Source organism: Polyodon spathula, chromosome 19, assembly GCF_017654505.1.
Source record: "Polyodon spathula isolate WHYD16114869_AA chromosome 19, ASM1765450v1, whole genome shotgun sequence".
NCBI lineage: Eukaryota > Metazoa > Chordata > Actinopteri > Acipenseriformes > Polyodontidae > Polyodon > Polyodon spathula.
This window is the reverse complement of record NC_054552.1, coordinates 1,785,574-1,799,128: the sequence shown is the minus strand read 5'-3', so window position 1 is coordinate 1,799,128 and position 13,555 is coordinate 1,785,574. Positions and strand designations below refer to the sequence as shown.

At 40.2% G+C, this 13,555-nt stretch overlaps 1 protein-coding gene across 48 annotated transcripts in view; it reads right to left on the bottom strand.

Moving 5' to 3' along the window:
• The window catches only part of LOC121295100 (MAP kinase-activating death domain protein-like), a 54,116-nt gene extending 42,771 nt beyond the window's left edge, over positions 1-11,345 (bottom strand). For 15 of the 48 annotated variants that reach the window (XM_041219458.1, XM_041219447.1, XM_041219456.1 and 12 more), the window contains exon 1: positions 11,124-11,341. The gene's annotated coding sequence lies outside the window, so the exon portion shown is untranslated. Of the gene's footprint in view, positions 1-10,905; positions 11,019-11,123 lie in introns of those variants that run through there. The other 33 variants (XM_041219443.1, XM_041219438.1, XM_041219442.1 and 30 more) reach the window with 6 other exon arrangements.
• Between the last annotated feature and the right edge of the window lie 2,210 nt (positions 11,346-13,555).

The window sequence follows — 13,555 nt, the reverse complement described above, 5'->3', positions numbered from 1 at the left end:
GCTACCAAAGTGATCCTCATTTGCAGGGGTGAAAGCGTGCTCCACTGATCATAGTTCTATAGTTTCCAGTAGTTAACTCAGCAGTGTATTAAACTGTGCCTCACTGCCAGCGCTAATCCATTTGGCTTCTACTACTGGAGGTCTCCAAGACAGACGCATAATCAATAGCAGACCCCAGTTAACGAAGGCGCAGGACTGCACTAAGAAGACTTTATATACGAGGTACTTCAAGGAATTCAATCCTCAGGCAATGAAAATATGTATGCAAACAGTGAACGAGTGAAGAGGAGTGCTTTAAAGGTATATTGTAGTGCATTAGCACTGCGGTGCTAATGCAATTTGGATTCAGTTATATTCATGAAGGAGTTAAAGCCATGCTGTATTCAGATGCAGCGCTCACATTAAAATAGACCCAGATAAGCACCTGTAGATTTGACACACTTACAATAGGCTTGCCAGTCTTTTACTGCAGTGCAATACAGAAGAGTCTAAAAATAACCCCTCTCTCCCTTAGTAAGGTAAGAACCTTAGCTGACCTAACCAAACCCATTGCCAGGCTGCTGTACAGTAATAATTGGAAAACTAGATGCTTTTAGCCAGTCCACTGTCAAGCTGTATCATTATTACTATTATTATAATTAATGAACTCTTGAGTTGGCACATTAACGACAGCATTAGCAATGACACCCTTCCGCCAAACTACAGCCAAAACCAACAATACAGCTAACAAAAAACAAACAAACATTGACACAAGCACAATTTTAATATTGGCTCAAAGTCCAATATAGCTGCTGTAACCCTATCACCTGTCACACAGGAAGTGAAATTAATTGGTTTCCCCGAGTCAAAGTGAAGGTAAACAGCATTTAAGGGCTGACAAGAGCTCTGTTATTAACATAACTTTAGGAAGGCGCTACATAAAACACAGAGACTAATTAAATCAGCAACCCTAATCTACATTTCTTACATTAATCATACAATGGGGGAGATCAATGATTACCCTGATAAAAGATTACCACACAGGAAAAGCATTGCAAAGTATAATAACGTCCAGTAAAAGCATAGTAAAGCACAGGTAAGGATTGTAAAGAATTATAAACATGGCTAACCAAGGTAAACTATGGTACATGCAAAGTACAAACATAGGAAAACTGCACACATCCCCTTTTATAAGGGGATGGTTGTTCATGTAGTCTGACATACAAACAATTACCATGTCACTAGGGTTTGTGTGAGATTTTGAACACTTTATTTACACGTTCCTCATATGAATGCATGGTCTCTACAAAGCATTCAAGTTAAACCGGCTCTTATAGACAACACTAAGTTATCTCAGCGGTGGACGGGAACATCATTTAAACACACAGCTGATAAATGCATACTCCTAAGCACACTTTTTCTAAGTGGCCTGCCTCTGTCCTTCAGTTTCCACTCTGCGTCAGTGTGTGGGCAAATACTGCAGCGTGGACTGTGAGGGGGGGATAAAAAGAAACGCAACAGACACGCTTCAAAGGGTGATCATTCGTCACTGAATGGGAACAGGACAAAAGAAAAAAAAAAAAAAAGCAGCAGCATAGCAAATACGACATGGCACTTCACTAACTGCCACTGCTGTACTGACAATAATACACCAGCATGATCCACTCATAATGAATGCATCGTTCTTACAATAGACACTCAAGATCAGACAGCAATTGGGTAATTACAGTACACTGCCAAGTCATTTTCCTAAAGGTGTCCCAACATACAGCTCAGTGGCATCTATATTGTATATAATTGCTGTTCACTCCCCCCCCCAAATGTAACATGTACAGTGACACATATGAATCATTTGTTGTGAAAATGGCATTAATGACATGCATTCAGTAATATCTAAAAGTCTCCCTGAAGCAAGGCGTTTGAGTTACTATGGGCGATATCAGAGATCTTTCACACATTATAGAGGGATATGTTTGGCTGGCAAGTGCTTACTTATTCAAGAATGTCCACCTTACTGAGGTTCCAAACATTACGCTATGTAAACGAATGACTATGGGCTGCTTTACAGAACTGCACATTTCCACCCCCAAATTCCTTGAAAGAATAATCTTCTGTAATCACAGAGTCGTGTTCCCATTTCCCTGCCACGCTCTTTAATATTCAATCGTTCTCTTCTATTACTGTGATCATGTCTCAGTGTCACTAGAAGGGAATTACTCTGTCTCCCTCTCACCACATCACACAACCCCTCCCCTCCATGTAATCTGATTCAGCCATGTCTCCATGGCAACCCAATCTCGTTTCTTCAGATACTAGGCAGCGACAGCTATTTCTCGACACCAATCACGACCCAAACAAACTAGAAAAAAAAAAAAAACACAATAGAGAACCTCTACTGATGTTATGGACCTACAGGCCAGCTTATATAATCGTCTGTTTGTTAGCCTACTCATACTGTACTCAAGCGGTCTGCAGTCCAAGCTGCGTGGCACAGGCCAGTCTCCAGTGTTGTGTAACCTCACAGTGGCAAAAGAAGACTTAAATGAAACGTTTTGGCACAATCTATTTCCAGTTACTAGAATCTGGAAGCAGTTGCTGCAGTTGTACTTGTTTGAGCTCAAGCTGGTTAACCAGGCTTGTATAAACAACGCGCCCTTCATCGTACAAACTCTCCTCCATTTCATTGTTTCTACTCGAGGGCTGGAAACAGGGCACCACTAACCAGCATGCATAGTCAACAGTCACTTAAAACCAACCGTTTCTACATGTAAACTCACTCTATGCTCTACTGTTCATGAGCACTCAATAGCAAACAAGTGAATTGAAGGTCAAGGCATATACTCTAAAAGCACATTATTCTGTTATTGTTCCTATTTGACATTTACTGTACACCAGCATGGCTGTGCAGTATTAGAAATGCAATAAAAAAACGTGGTTGAGGGCTTACCGAGTACAGCCTCTGACTGAAGAGCTTCTCGTCTTTTCACAATTGTATTCATGTATTAGTGTGTGTAATCTATCTATCTAAATATATATATATATATATATATATATATATATATATATATATATATATATATATATATACAATGCATTGAAAGAGGTAGAAAGAAATCCACCAAAGATTACTGAAGGGACACAAAATGCTTCAAAAAAAAAAAGGGCCAAGCTTAAAGTAAAGGCTCACAGCCAAAATAGTGCTTCCTTGCTATTTATTCTTCAGACAGCCAGAGACTTGCATGACAATTAGACAAGGCTTGCCTGCAGATTGCTGGGGATTAAAGAAAGTGATGCATCTTGATTAGGTTATAAACTGCAGATGAAGACTTTCCACAAAAGGTCTTTCATCAATGACTCAAGCTAGCAAGGCAGTATGATTTAGAAGAGGACTTGATTCATTTACACTCGGAAAAGCTAACTCCAGAACAGCACGCGAGAATGTGCTACAGATTCTATTTCAGCTCGAAACTGCGACTCTCTCATCTTTTTGCACTTCTATTAGGCGACAGAAGCTTCAGAGGTTTTTAAACGAAACACAGTAGATCCAACTCCACAGATGATAAATGAAATAAAACAAACATGAAAGAAAAACCAACAGATAAGCCTTACAGTAGGCGTTACCTTTATATTCTAATGTCACCTGAAAAATCCTCTTAGGGAAATACTTGTCTTGAAAAGTGCAATGTATTTCAGAATCACTTACAGTAACATGCAAAACACCTAACATACCGCAGATATGTACATTAGGTAGACAACCAATTTATACATACATTATATATATATAGGCAGCTTTGGGAGATTATTGTGGTCAACATAATAATAACAAAAGAAAAAGCTCCTAGGATTTGATTGCTATAGCAGCCCTGTCAAGATTTGCATCTTACTATAAATCAATTCTTCAGAACGACAGGACAAATTGCCCAGCAGTCTTGAAATGACTTGGATTTCACGCCATGATGAAGGAGTTGCCATATAATGGTACAGCGTGTATCACGACCCTGGGGAAATATTACCATTTCATCTGAACACTGCCCTGCTGTTGAATTCTAATATTCAGCTTATCAGAAATGTGAACAGCAGCCACCAAACACTACACTGAAGAAAACAGCATTCATTACTCAGATTGACTGGCATGGCTGCCAGTGACAAGTACAGGCAAGAACACTACAGGCTAGTTAAACTAGCTGTGCCGCTTACCAGAAACAGCAGGCAAAAAATATCTGGTGCGTTTTCATCGCACTTAGCGTTTCAAATTGTGCAAGTACACAAGGGGGAAAAACATTGGCAGGGTAAGAAGTTAGAGGATGGATGTACAGTATGTAGATCATCCCTTGCTTAGATAATTAAAAAATGCTCCTATGCCGTTTATTTATGTACCTACTTATTAACTTTAAATACCATGAAATGAGTATGTTGCCATAAGCTGGATCTCTACAGTACCGTTCTGAATGGAATGCAGGGTAATTGGGCTGCATGCTGTCCTTCCACGGACTGCAGAGTAATCGGCCACGGTTTTGATAACAGTCTCTAGGACAATCCTTCTTAACGCTCCTTCTCGTACTGCTGTCAGCTCTCGTGCCAGAGGGAGGTCAAACCAAGCAAACCTGCAACCTCTGCGACCCTGCTCTGAGCGGAATTCGTTTTCAACTACAGAACAATCCGTTTTTCACCAGGTGGCCCTCTGATGAAACTGAACTGGAATCGAATTTCCTTACAATGAGTGTCACGTTTTTAAATCAGCTGTTTTACTCAAGGAGGATAAAACCCGGAGTGATCCGATCCCCAGCCCACAATCCCCTGTTGCCATGGAGAGAAGCTCTCTGTTTGCTGCTTCTGTTTGATGCAGAGGTGCAGGACCTATTGGAAAAGGTGGCTTTGGGAATACTGCAGAGTGTTAGAGTACAGTTTCTGCTTTAACTGTTTCAATACAATAGCAGCTAACCACAGAATCAGAAGAGTACTCTCTGATAGGGCTGTGCTAATGCTTTGGGATCTTATATAGTTAATGACCTGGTGATCTGAATGCGACTGAACAAACTCGCACTGTGCCGAGACAAAAAATATTTACACATCAACTCGCATTGTAAGGCTATAACAGAATCACTTTAAAGCAGAAGCATTCCCAGCATACTGTACTGACTGAAACAAAACACAACATCTCAAAAACCCATTAAAATCAACCCGCCAGATAATAATGGCTCTATCGCTTGAGCGAGCAAGGCTTGACTGAGAAACTGGACCATTTATAGAGCTTTAAAAAAAACAAACACAAAAAAAAAAACGCTTTCTCTAAAACACAGAGTTAGTTTGGGGGGGGTGTCAACTCAATCCCGGTTACAGAACAGTACCGCAATTCACATCCATGAGCCAAACTGCAAGTTACCTAACACATCAATTATAAAACTAAAGAGCTTCATTTAACCAGCATGGTTCATTTCTAAAGCCTTTACAGCACTTGAGAGATTTGTCACTGCTGAATTCTGTAAAATGGCTAATTGTGTATGTGTGTGTGTTTGTGAGAGAGAGAGAAAGGAGAGAGAGAGGGCATTTTCACATCTTATATATCACTACCACCATCACAAAAAGCAATTACTTTTTAGCACCTAAGCATTTTAGCGTCCAAGGTCTAATTCCACCGACTAAGCAACATTTTTGACATGAAAGTTAAGTCAGCACCAAACACATCAGACACAGCTATAAATGCCAGATTAGAGGGACAAAAGAAAAGGTCATCTTGACCAACAGCATGTACACAACAGTGTATCTAAACACATGAAAACCATGCAAGCCCTCAACAGCTTCGTAGCATGAAAATTCAGCTGATAACCTCTGACGTTATGCCGAGCCAAAATCAATTTCCGTAATTGTTCTAAGAGAAACCAAACACTGCCAATAAGCAGTTTCTAAATTTAGTTCGAGCTGGTTGCTAAATAGTTTATGAACCATCTGACGTTTGCTCAGGCACCTGGCCTTTCATCTGCTGTTCCCAAGGCCCGGTTTTACTTACCACCTCGAACAAATAACAAGGTCTTTAAAACAGCCACTGTTAACTAAAAACAAAAGATTTGTGAAGAGAAGCGTTCACAGTACATGGCTTGCGATGTCATGACCCATCATGCAAATGGACAGTTCAAGTGGACAAAGGCGGAGGGCGTTACTCCATTCCTTGTCAATTAATGCTTTATTTCTATTGGCAAGCTCAGGTCTCTTATTAAACTCATAGTAAAACCAGGAATGGATCAAACTCCTATGCAATGGGAGTCTTATTTCCATCCCTGTAGGTCGTCCCCCAGATGGAGAGAAAGGGAGGTCAAAACTCTTCTATCCATCAGCTTCTGTAACTGCACTACTATAGCAATACATAAGCACTACATGGCCACTTTATTCGGACCCGTCTACCCGACTGGACTGGGCATCGCCCCAGTGTGGGGCATGTTCTCCAGGTATACCGGGACCAATACATGACCGCCACAATCGCTGCCTCCGAGTCTGACTGAGCAGGTTTGCGATGAAATTGAACCGTGTAATCCCCAGAACAAAACTCAAGTTAAATCAATATTAATGAATTTACATAACGACACCTGCCAGCACCTTGTGGAGTCTATGTTTCGAGGTTGTGATCAGGGCAAAGAGTGGCCCAACTTGACATTAGGTACAGGTCTGTCACATTACAGCATTGTGTACTGTAGAATCACAGTCTTTAGGAAAGACAGACCGCAATTAGTATGCTTGGTAACTGCAGAGTGTTTGGGGTTTGGTGTGCTGAGGCACAGTGCTAGACATCACATTACTGTCCTCAAGCTGCTGTAAGGAAATGTACGACAATGTTACAGGAATTCTAGGTGACGCATCTTTGACTAAGGCTAGGTCAGGGGAATTCTAGAGCTGTCCCTCTCCATTCAATTTATTACAATATGGAAATATTCACACGTTTACCTCATGAACTCTGGGAATACCTACAACAACTGTGGATATAATGGACCTTGCTGCTAGAGGGATAGCATGTACTGTCATCTGCCAGGTGCCGAATGTAACCCCAAGAGATTTAGATGACAGGGCTCCATGCTGAAGGAATCCGTGTTAGTGGCTACTCTGCAATGTGTTCACCCTGGACCCAGGACCTTGTTCACGAAAACGGTAATGGAAAGTTGTAGTTCAAAGACTTCCAAGTTCCATTTCTCAAAAGTAATTACATAACTGTAGGGACACTTGCTTAACACTTGTCAGGCAAATAGGCATGTGCCTGCAGCTACTTGCCGCAGAGGCTGTTACAAAACAACATCTTCCAGCTCTGTTACAGACATTAAAAAAATTGTACAGGCAACACCGACTCAACCTTCATGGATAAGTGAAGAATAAATAAAAACATACCTACAAACACATAAGCAGTGTAAGATACACCTTTATACTGTATGACAAATGATATCAGGAATATGACCCCTATATTTTTGGTGATCTTTAACACAGGTTTAAAAGGTTAGGCGCAACAATACATAGTAACCGCACATGTCCCTGTAATTTAGTATGGATAAAAAAACCAAATATTCCACTGCATATTAACAATGCTGGCTGATCTGATTACTTTAATAGCAGCTGTTATTAGCACATCCAACAAACACACAGGCAGGCCATGACGTCAATGCAGAACCCCTACATTCACGCAGACCCCTCGCCATCAATGCCTTCAATTACAACCCACTGTATTATCTGGAATCCCTGTCACGAAAGGAGCCTGAGCAAACCAGAGATCATTCTGAATATCGCATTAGAATGTAGTGTTTCTCAGTATTAGAATGTAGTGTTTCTCAGTATTATTTCAGGCCACTGCACGGCAAACCAGGGGAGGCTTGGGGTTTGAAACAGCAAAGTTGCCTCAAACAAGGTCTCCTGGTCTCTTGGTCTCCTGGTCTCCTGGTACCAGGTTTCAAGCTGCTGTTCTTACAAAAGTGGCTTTATGTTCCCTGAGCTTCAGGTTCCTCATCTCCCAGGTCCTCAGTGCAAACACAGAACCTCATATTCAGATTTTTATGACTTAATGCATTACTAAATGAATACCATTATAATAATTTCTAAAAGTTAACTATTTAGATTTAGCGCAATTCATAAAGAGTTAATTTTTACAGTCGTAACATCTAAAAAAATAAATAAATACTATGTACACATAACTGTGTTTAAGGAAGCACATACTATTGAAGATACAGTATGTACCACGGTGACAGCACACTAACCTGAAGTTATAACATGCAAGTTTGCTGAGTCATAGCAAGAAAAAAATAAAAAGATGAAGAAACAGTCCTGGCACAACTGCACTTCAAAACGATTTAAGTGTCCTGTTGAGCACAGAAAGAAGTACGACCCCTCAAAATGAACCAGCAGATAAGCTCTTAAACATGACACTAGAGAAGCATGTGGCAGTGTAACACCGGGCGACATGGCAAAGGCATTGCAAGCGCGGTGCAGCAAGGCAGACCCAAATGCAATAAAGTAAATGACTCCACTCCCCGCTAGATCCGCGCTATTAAAACCACCACTCACCAGACCTCTGCTCACACTCCTCCCTCTATCACACAGTAACCCAGCTCACAGAACAGGATCCCTGGTGAGCGTGTTACTGCACAGAAACAGAGCAGTCTCTCCACACCCATTATTATTATTATTATTACTGGGAGTCTTTCAAGAAATTCTGATTTTTTGTTTTGTTTATGTGGATATATGTGTACTGAGTCTACAACTGCACTGTAACAGCAACTGTAGGTATAATTACACATGGGGTGGAGGAATGTGAAAATGGTCAAGTGCTCAGAACGTTTACAGGAGTCTGTGTGGAATATTCCACTGCCTGTTTAAAACCACTTGGCACACAGCTTTTAAAATGCTGCTGTACAGTTTTCTGCATGCCTTCTTAAACAATTAGAACAAAAAGTAAATTAGCAGTCATGTCTGACTTCCAACCCACACAGCAGGAAGGCCATTATGAAAAAGAATACAAGAAATATCCAGCTCCTGAAACAGACTGCTATTAGAAATGAACAGGTTAGAGAAGATGGCCCTTTAAATGCATTACTGGAACACAAGATCATTCACACATGCAGGCAGAAAGGGCAATACATATCTCTTGAGTGAAGTCTAAATGAAGCATCAAGCACACACTGTCCATCGCCTGAGGAAGCTACTGCCTGAAAGACAAGCAGATACAAGACAGACTAAATGAAGACAGGACAGCAGACTTGCCAACAGGCAGTATCTAGTAAGACAGAATTAACAACGACAGATTGCATCAGAGGAATGCACAAACTCCCCCTTCATTGCTGTAGTTCTGTAAACCATGTACCTTGCTGTTATGTGCCAGCAAAAAAAAAAAAGAAATAACGGAGCCGTTCATTTTGAGTCAGACATTCATTTTAGATTGGCTTTTGTTAAGTGTCATTGACTGTGCTGAACACACACAGTGCAGTAAGCCACGTCACATGATGTGCTTTCATATGACATGCAATAGAAAGCCCAAAGCAAGCAGCCTTTTAAACAGGGCTGTCACAATTCTCCCAAGTGTAGGCCAACTTAATTAAGAATAAATCAGAAAAAAATACCATGATCATGTCAATGAATTCATTTATAATGTGTCGAGGGATGATTAATCAGAAGGCAGAGGGCACCGTGCATTTCACTAATTAACACTTCACCCAATCCTCTGGCTACCTGTCAGCTGTGAGTATACTGTTTAGGGGGACAGTTGTACTTCAAGCCAACATCACCAGTTACAGAGAACTCTGGGGACCAGTGGACTGGCACAGCTACACCAGTGCTTGCTACTTTAACTCCCCGATTTATTCAGGACAGAACGCACACCCACTGAAGCAACTCATCAGCATATCCCGACGGCTGGCTGCATCAGAGGACAGGTAAAGTGCTGAAACAGCAGAACTGACACGTTGAATTTTTGTTTATCCTTCCTGAAAAATGACACTGGTAAAATTACCATGGAAGCTTGCCAAGTAGGCGCTGGTAAAGAATTGTGTTTTGCGTGTAATAACAGACACACACTTACAATGCGGACAGTACACGCTTTCTGTCTTTCTTTCTTTGGAATTTAAAATATATCAAGCTTGCGAAACAATGCAGCTCATTGAAAAGCACGTTTTTGTAACTGCTGTCCACGGCAAGCATCATTTTTCCGGATATGCACACTAAGAATTAAAGACCACAGAATGATATCGTTACATCCAATCGCTGACAACACTGCAATGAGAAAAAGTCTCCCAGGTGACAAAGTTCATTAAACAAGGTGCTGTTTTGATGCAGCAGGCAGCGCGGTGTACTAGATTATTCTGCATCTGTCTGTCCATCTGCCAGCCGGTTTAATCCGCTCATGTGTCATGTTCTCTCTCATCTATCTATATATATATACACAAACACACAATGCAATCCCCCGATGAATTGTGTCATTTAGTAGATGCAGATGAAACCGGACTATATCACTGGAGTGTTGAATGTCATACACTCTGTGCTCTCCAAATTCTGCAGGTCATCGCTGGTCCATTTTTTTTATTTATTATTACTGTATTTCTGTTTGGCTAAATGGTGCAACGTTGCAACACACGGAACACAGATTTACCACAATATGTCGAACCGTACAAAACAAAAAGTACGAGACTGCTAGAAATAGTATATCCTTGCTTAGCGTGTGTTATGCCACACTCAATTTCATCGACCCTAACACATAGTCCGCCGCCTCTTGCCATTTAAAATTATATATAAGAACGCACAAAACAAGACAAGACGAAGCAGGTTTTGGAAAATGTGACTGCATACGAGCGACATCTCCATGAAACAACTCGAGCTGCGCGGTTACATTTGCGACCTGCTCCGGAGAATGAGAATAAAAAGGTGCAATTGCTTATACAGTAAACCGTAAGCGCACCGACATACCTGGTTTAACAACGAATCTAACACTTGGGATCCATCTTTAATACGGCTCATCCTTCCTGATCCGTATTTCTGATTCGATTCCCGTGTAAAGCGAGCGATCCTGTGACTCTCTCCACCATGTTTATTTTGCACAGACCCAAATGTCCTGCACTAGCACATAGTGAGATATAGAGGTATACACCCCGCCTTGGTACCCTAAATAAATTCACCAGGCTTACCCGTTACAGCGCAGGATGATCCCCCGTGGTCAAGAAAGAAAGAAAAAAAAGCCCGCCTGCCTTTCAGAAATGAAACAGTGTTGTTTTGCTCATGGGTCTCTCTATGTTATTCTGGATGCATTCGCTGCGGCTGCTGCATCCTTACAGTAATGCTACACTACCTGCACTGCCAACCTATTTCAATCCAACCGAGCATCTGCAAGGAGTTCCGCATTACTCACGCAGGGTGGGGGGAAGGACTCTACCAAATTCACAAGCGGGTGAGGCACTTCAAACAATAAGGGTTGACTAGGGTATTTTTATTATCTGTACATCAAGCCGCAACCCAAATCGTAGAATATGTAAAAATTTAAAGGCTTATTACATTGTACTATTTTAATACATACTTTGACACAGTAAAAAGCTTAAGATTTTACAGTACATCCCTAACAAAGTTGATAATACCTGAATGCGTAAATTAAATGCTAGAATAAACCATTTTATCCCCAGTTCAAAAAAAAAAAAAAAAAAAAAAAAAAAAGCGTGATTAGCAGATTGGGTAACTCCAACGAATAACAGAGGTGAGGTTTAACTCATTCCAAGTTATTTATCTTTTCCAATCCACCTATACAGATTAAGAGTTTTCATAGGACAAAATGGTTCCGGTTCGAGAGATACCGCCCCTGGTTGTTTTCGAATGGTACTTTCTATAAAGACAGCTAGCTGTGTTAAATTTTCTATTGGCATAGAGGTGTCGACAATCTGGCTCAAACATAGAAAAGCGAATCATACATGTACATGTGAGCTTCTGAACACACTGAACTACAGTCAGTTCTCAAAGCCTCAATTATATCGTTTGAAAATATACACGGGAGTTTGTATTGCATAACACCAGCAAAGTTAATTTGTAACCGCACTGAGACAGAGATGGAGCACTGTTTAATATCCATTCTCACTGATCTCAGCCCTCGGAGAATGCACCGTATGACTACTGTATGATACTTTCTTTAAACTATTCTGAACAAATGAACTGTCTTTTAACCCTAAAAGTCTATCTGCAATCCCACAGATTCACCTCTTCCTTCCAACAAAAAGGGATTGTGACCAGACTGGTGTATAATTTATTTTTGGTCTTATTTTGGAGAATTACTGGTCTTTGTTTTTTTTTTGCACGGTGTAGGAGTGAACCACAAAAGTATGGTCTTGGGTTAAAATGAAATGGCGTACCCTTTAAATGAATAAACCCACTCAATGCAAGAAAAAAATATAGCCTTTTTTAATTAGTTAATTCAGTTTGCAGTTTTGAAAACACTTCTGAATTAGAAACAACACAAACAAAAAAAATCATATTTACAAGTGGTTTAATATCTTAAAATATCTGCACTATTACTGCTTGTGCAAAAAAAAGTTCGAAATTAAAAGTCTTTTGGCTAGACTTTTTTTTTTTTTTTTTTTTTTTTTTTTTAAGCGCCATTAAACATTATACAGTTAAACATGCAGAATGTAGAAGGATTGAAGGAGTTTCAAACAAAAACATTAAATATATATATATATATATATATTCTAATTTCAACATCTATTGCAGTTTCACTAAGGAAATCAGACAAGATACAAATGAATTACAAATGTAGATAACAGCATTACAACACTACAGGGTTATTTATAGTTTACACCCTTCTATGTCTTATTTGCCCATAGCTTGGGGGTATTTCAGTAGTATCTCCAATACAATGTATACCTGTAGGTTTGCACTTTACAAGGGAAAACCTGAAGATATGGGAGATTAAAGGAGTTGTAACCAGTGCTTTGAAAGCCCCCACCCCCCCGGTCTCAAAAGTACTCCTTGTTATTTACATCTGTTCATTTTCCTATGTTATTTTTGCTTTGACTTTGTAATTTCTTACAGCACTGCAAAGACCATTCCCAAACATACAGTGTACCCCACACACTTGCTGTAGGCTCAATGCAACAGACAAGCAAAAATAACTTGTTGTAAATGAACAAGTGTGCTGTAGACAATGAGGGAGACTCGTACTACGATAACGAGGGTTTTAAAGCACTGCTTACTGCTGCAGTACCTTCGGAGTTTCCTGCTGAAACAAAAACACCCGCAGATATGTCCTCTAGTTCCTCCTTGCAGCCAGCTGCACTCGAACTGCAAAGCAGCGTGTGGTGTTACCCGTCTGATCAAGTAATCAAAAGGCAAGAGTGTACAGGAACTGTCACTCAAACACCTTGCATTATTCTTCTAAGATACTGAAATAAATATCTCGTCATCTTTTAGTGGAACTACGCCTGAGAAACCTGCATTTTTGCAATTCTTTCCTTGAAATGATAGCAGCTGTGATACAATGTTCAGGAAAACCTCAGCGAAGAAACACTTGAAAAGACAAGTACATGTATAAAACTGTTATATCTATAATATATATATATATATATATATATATATATAT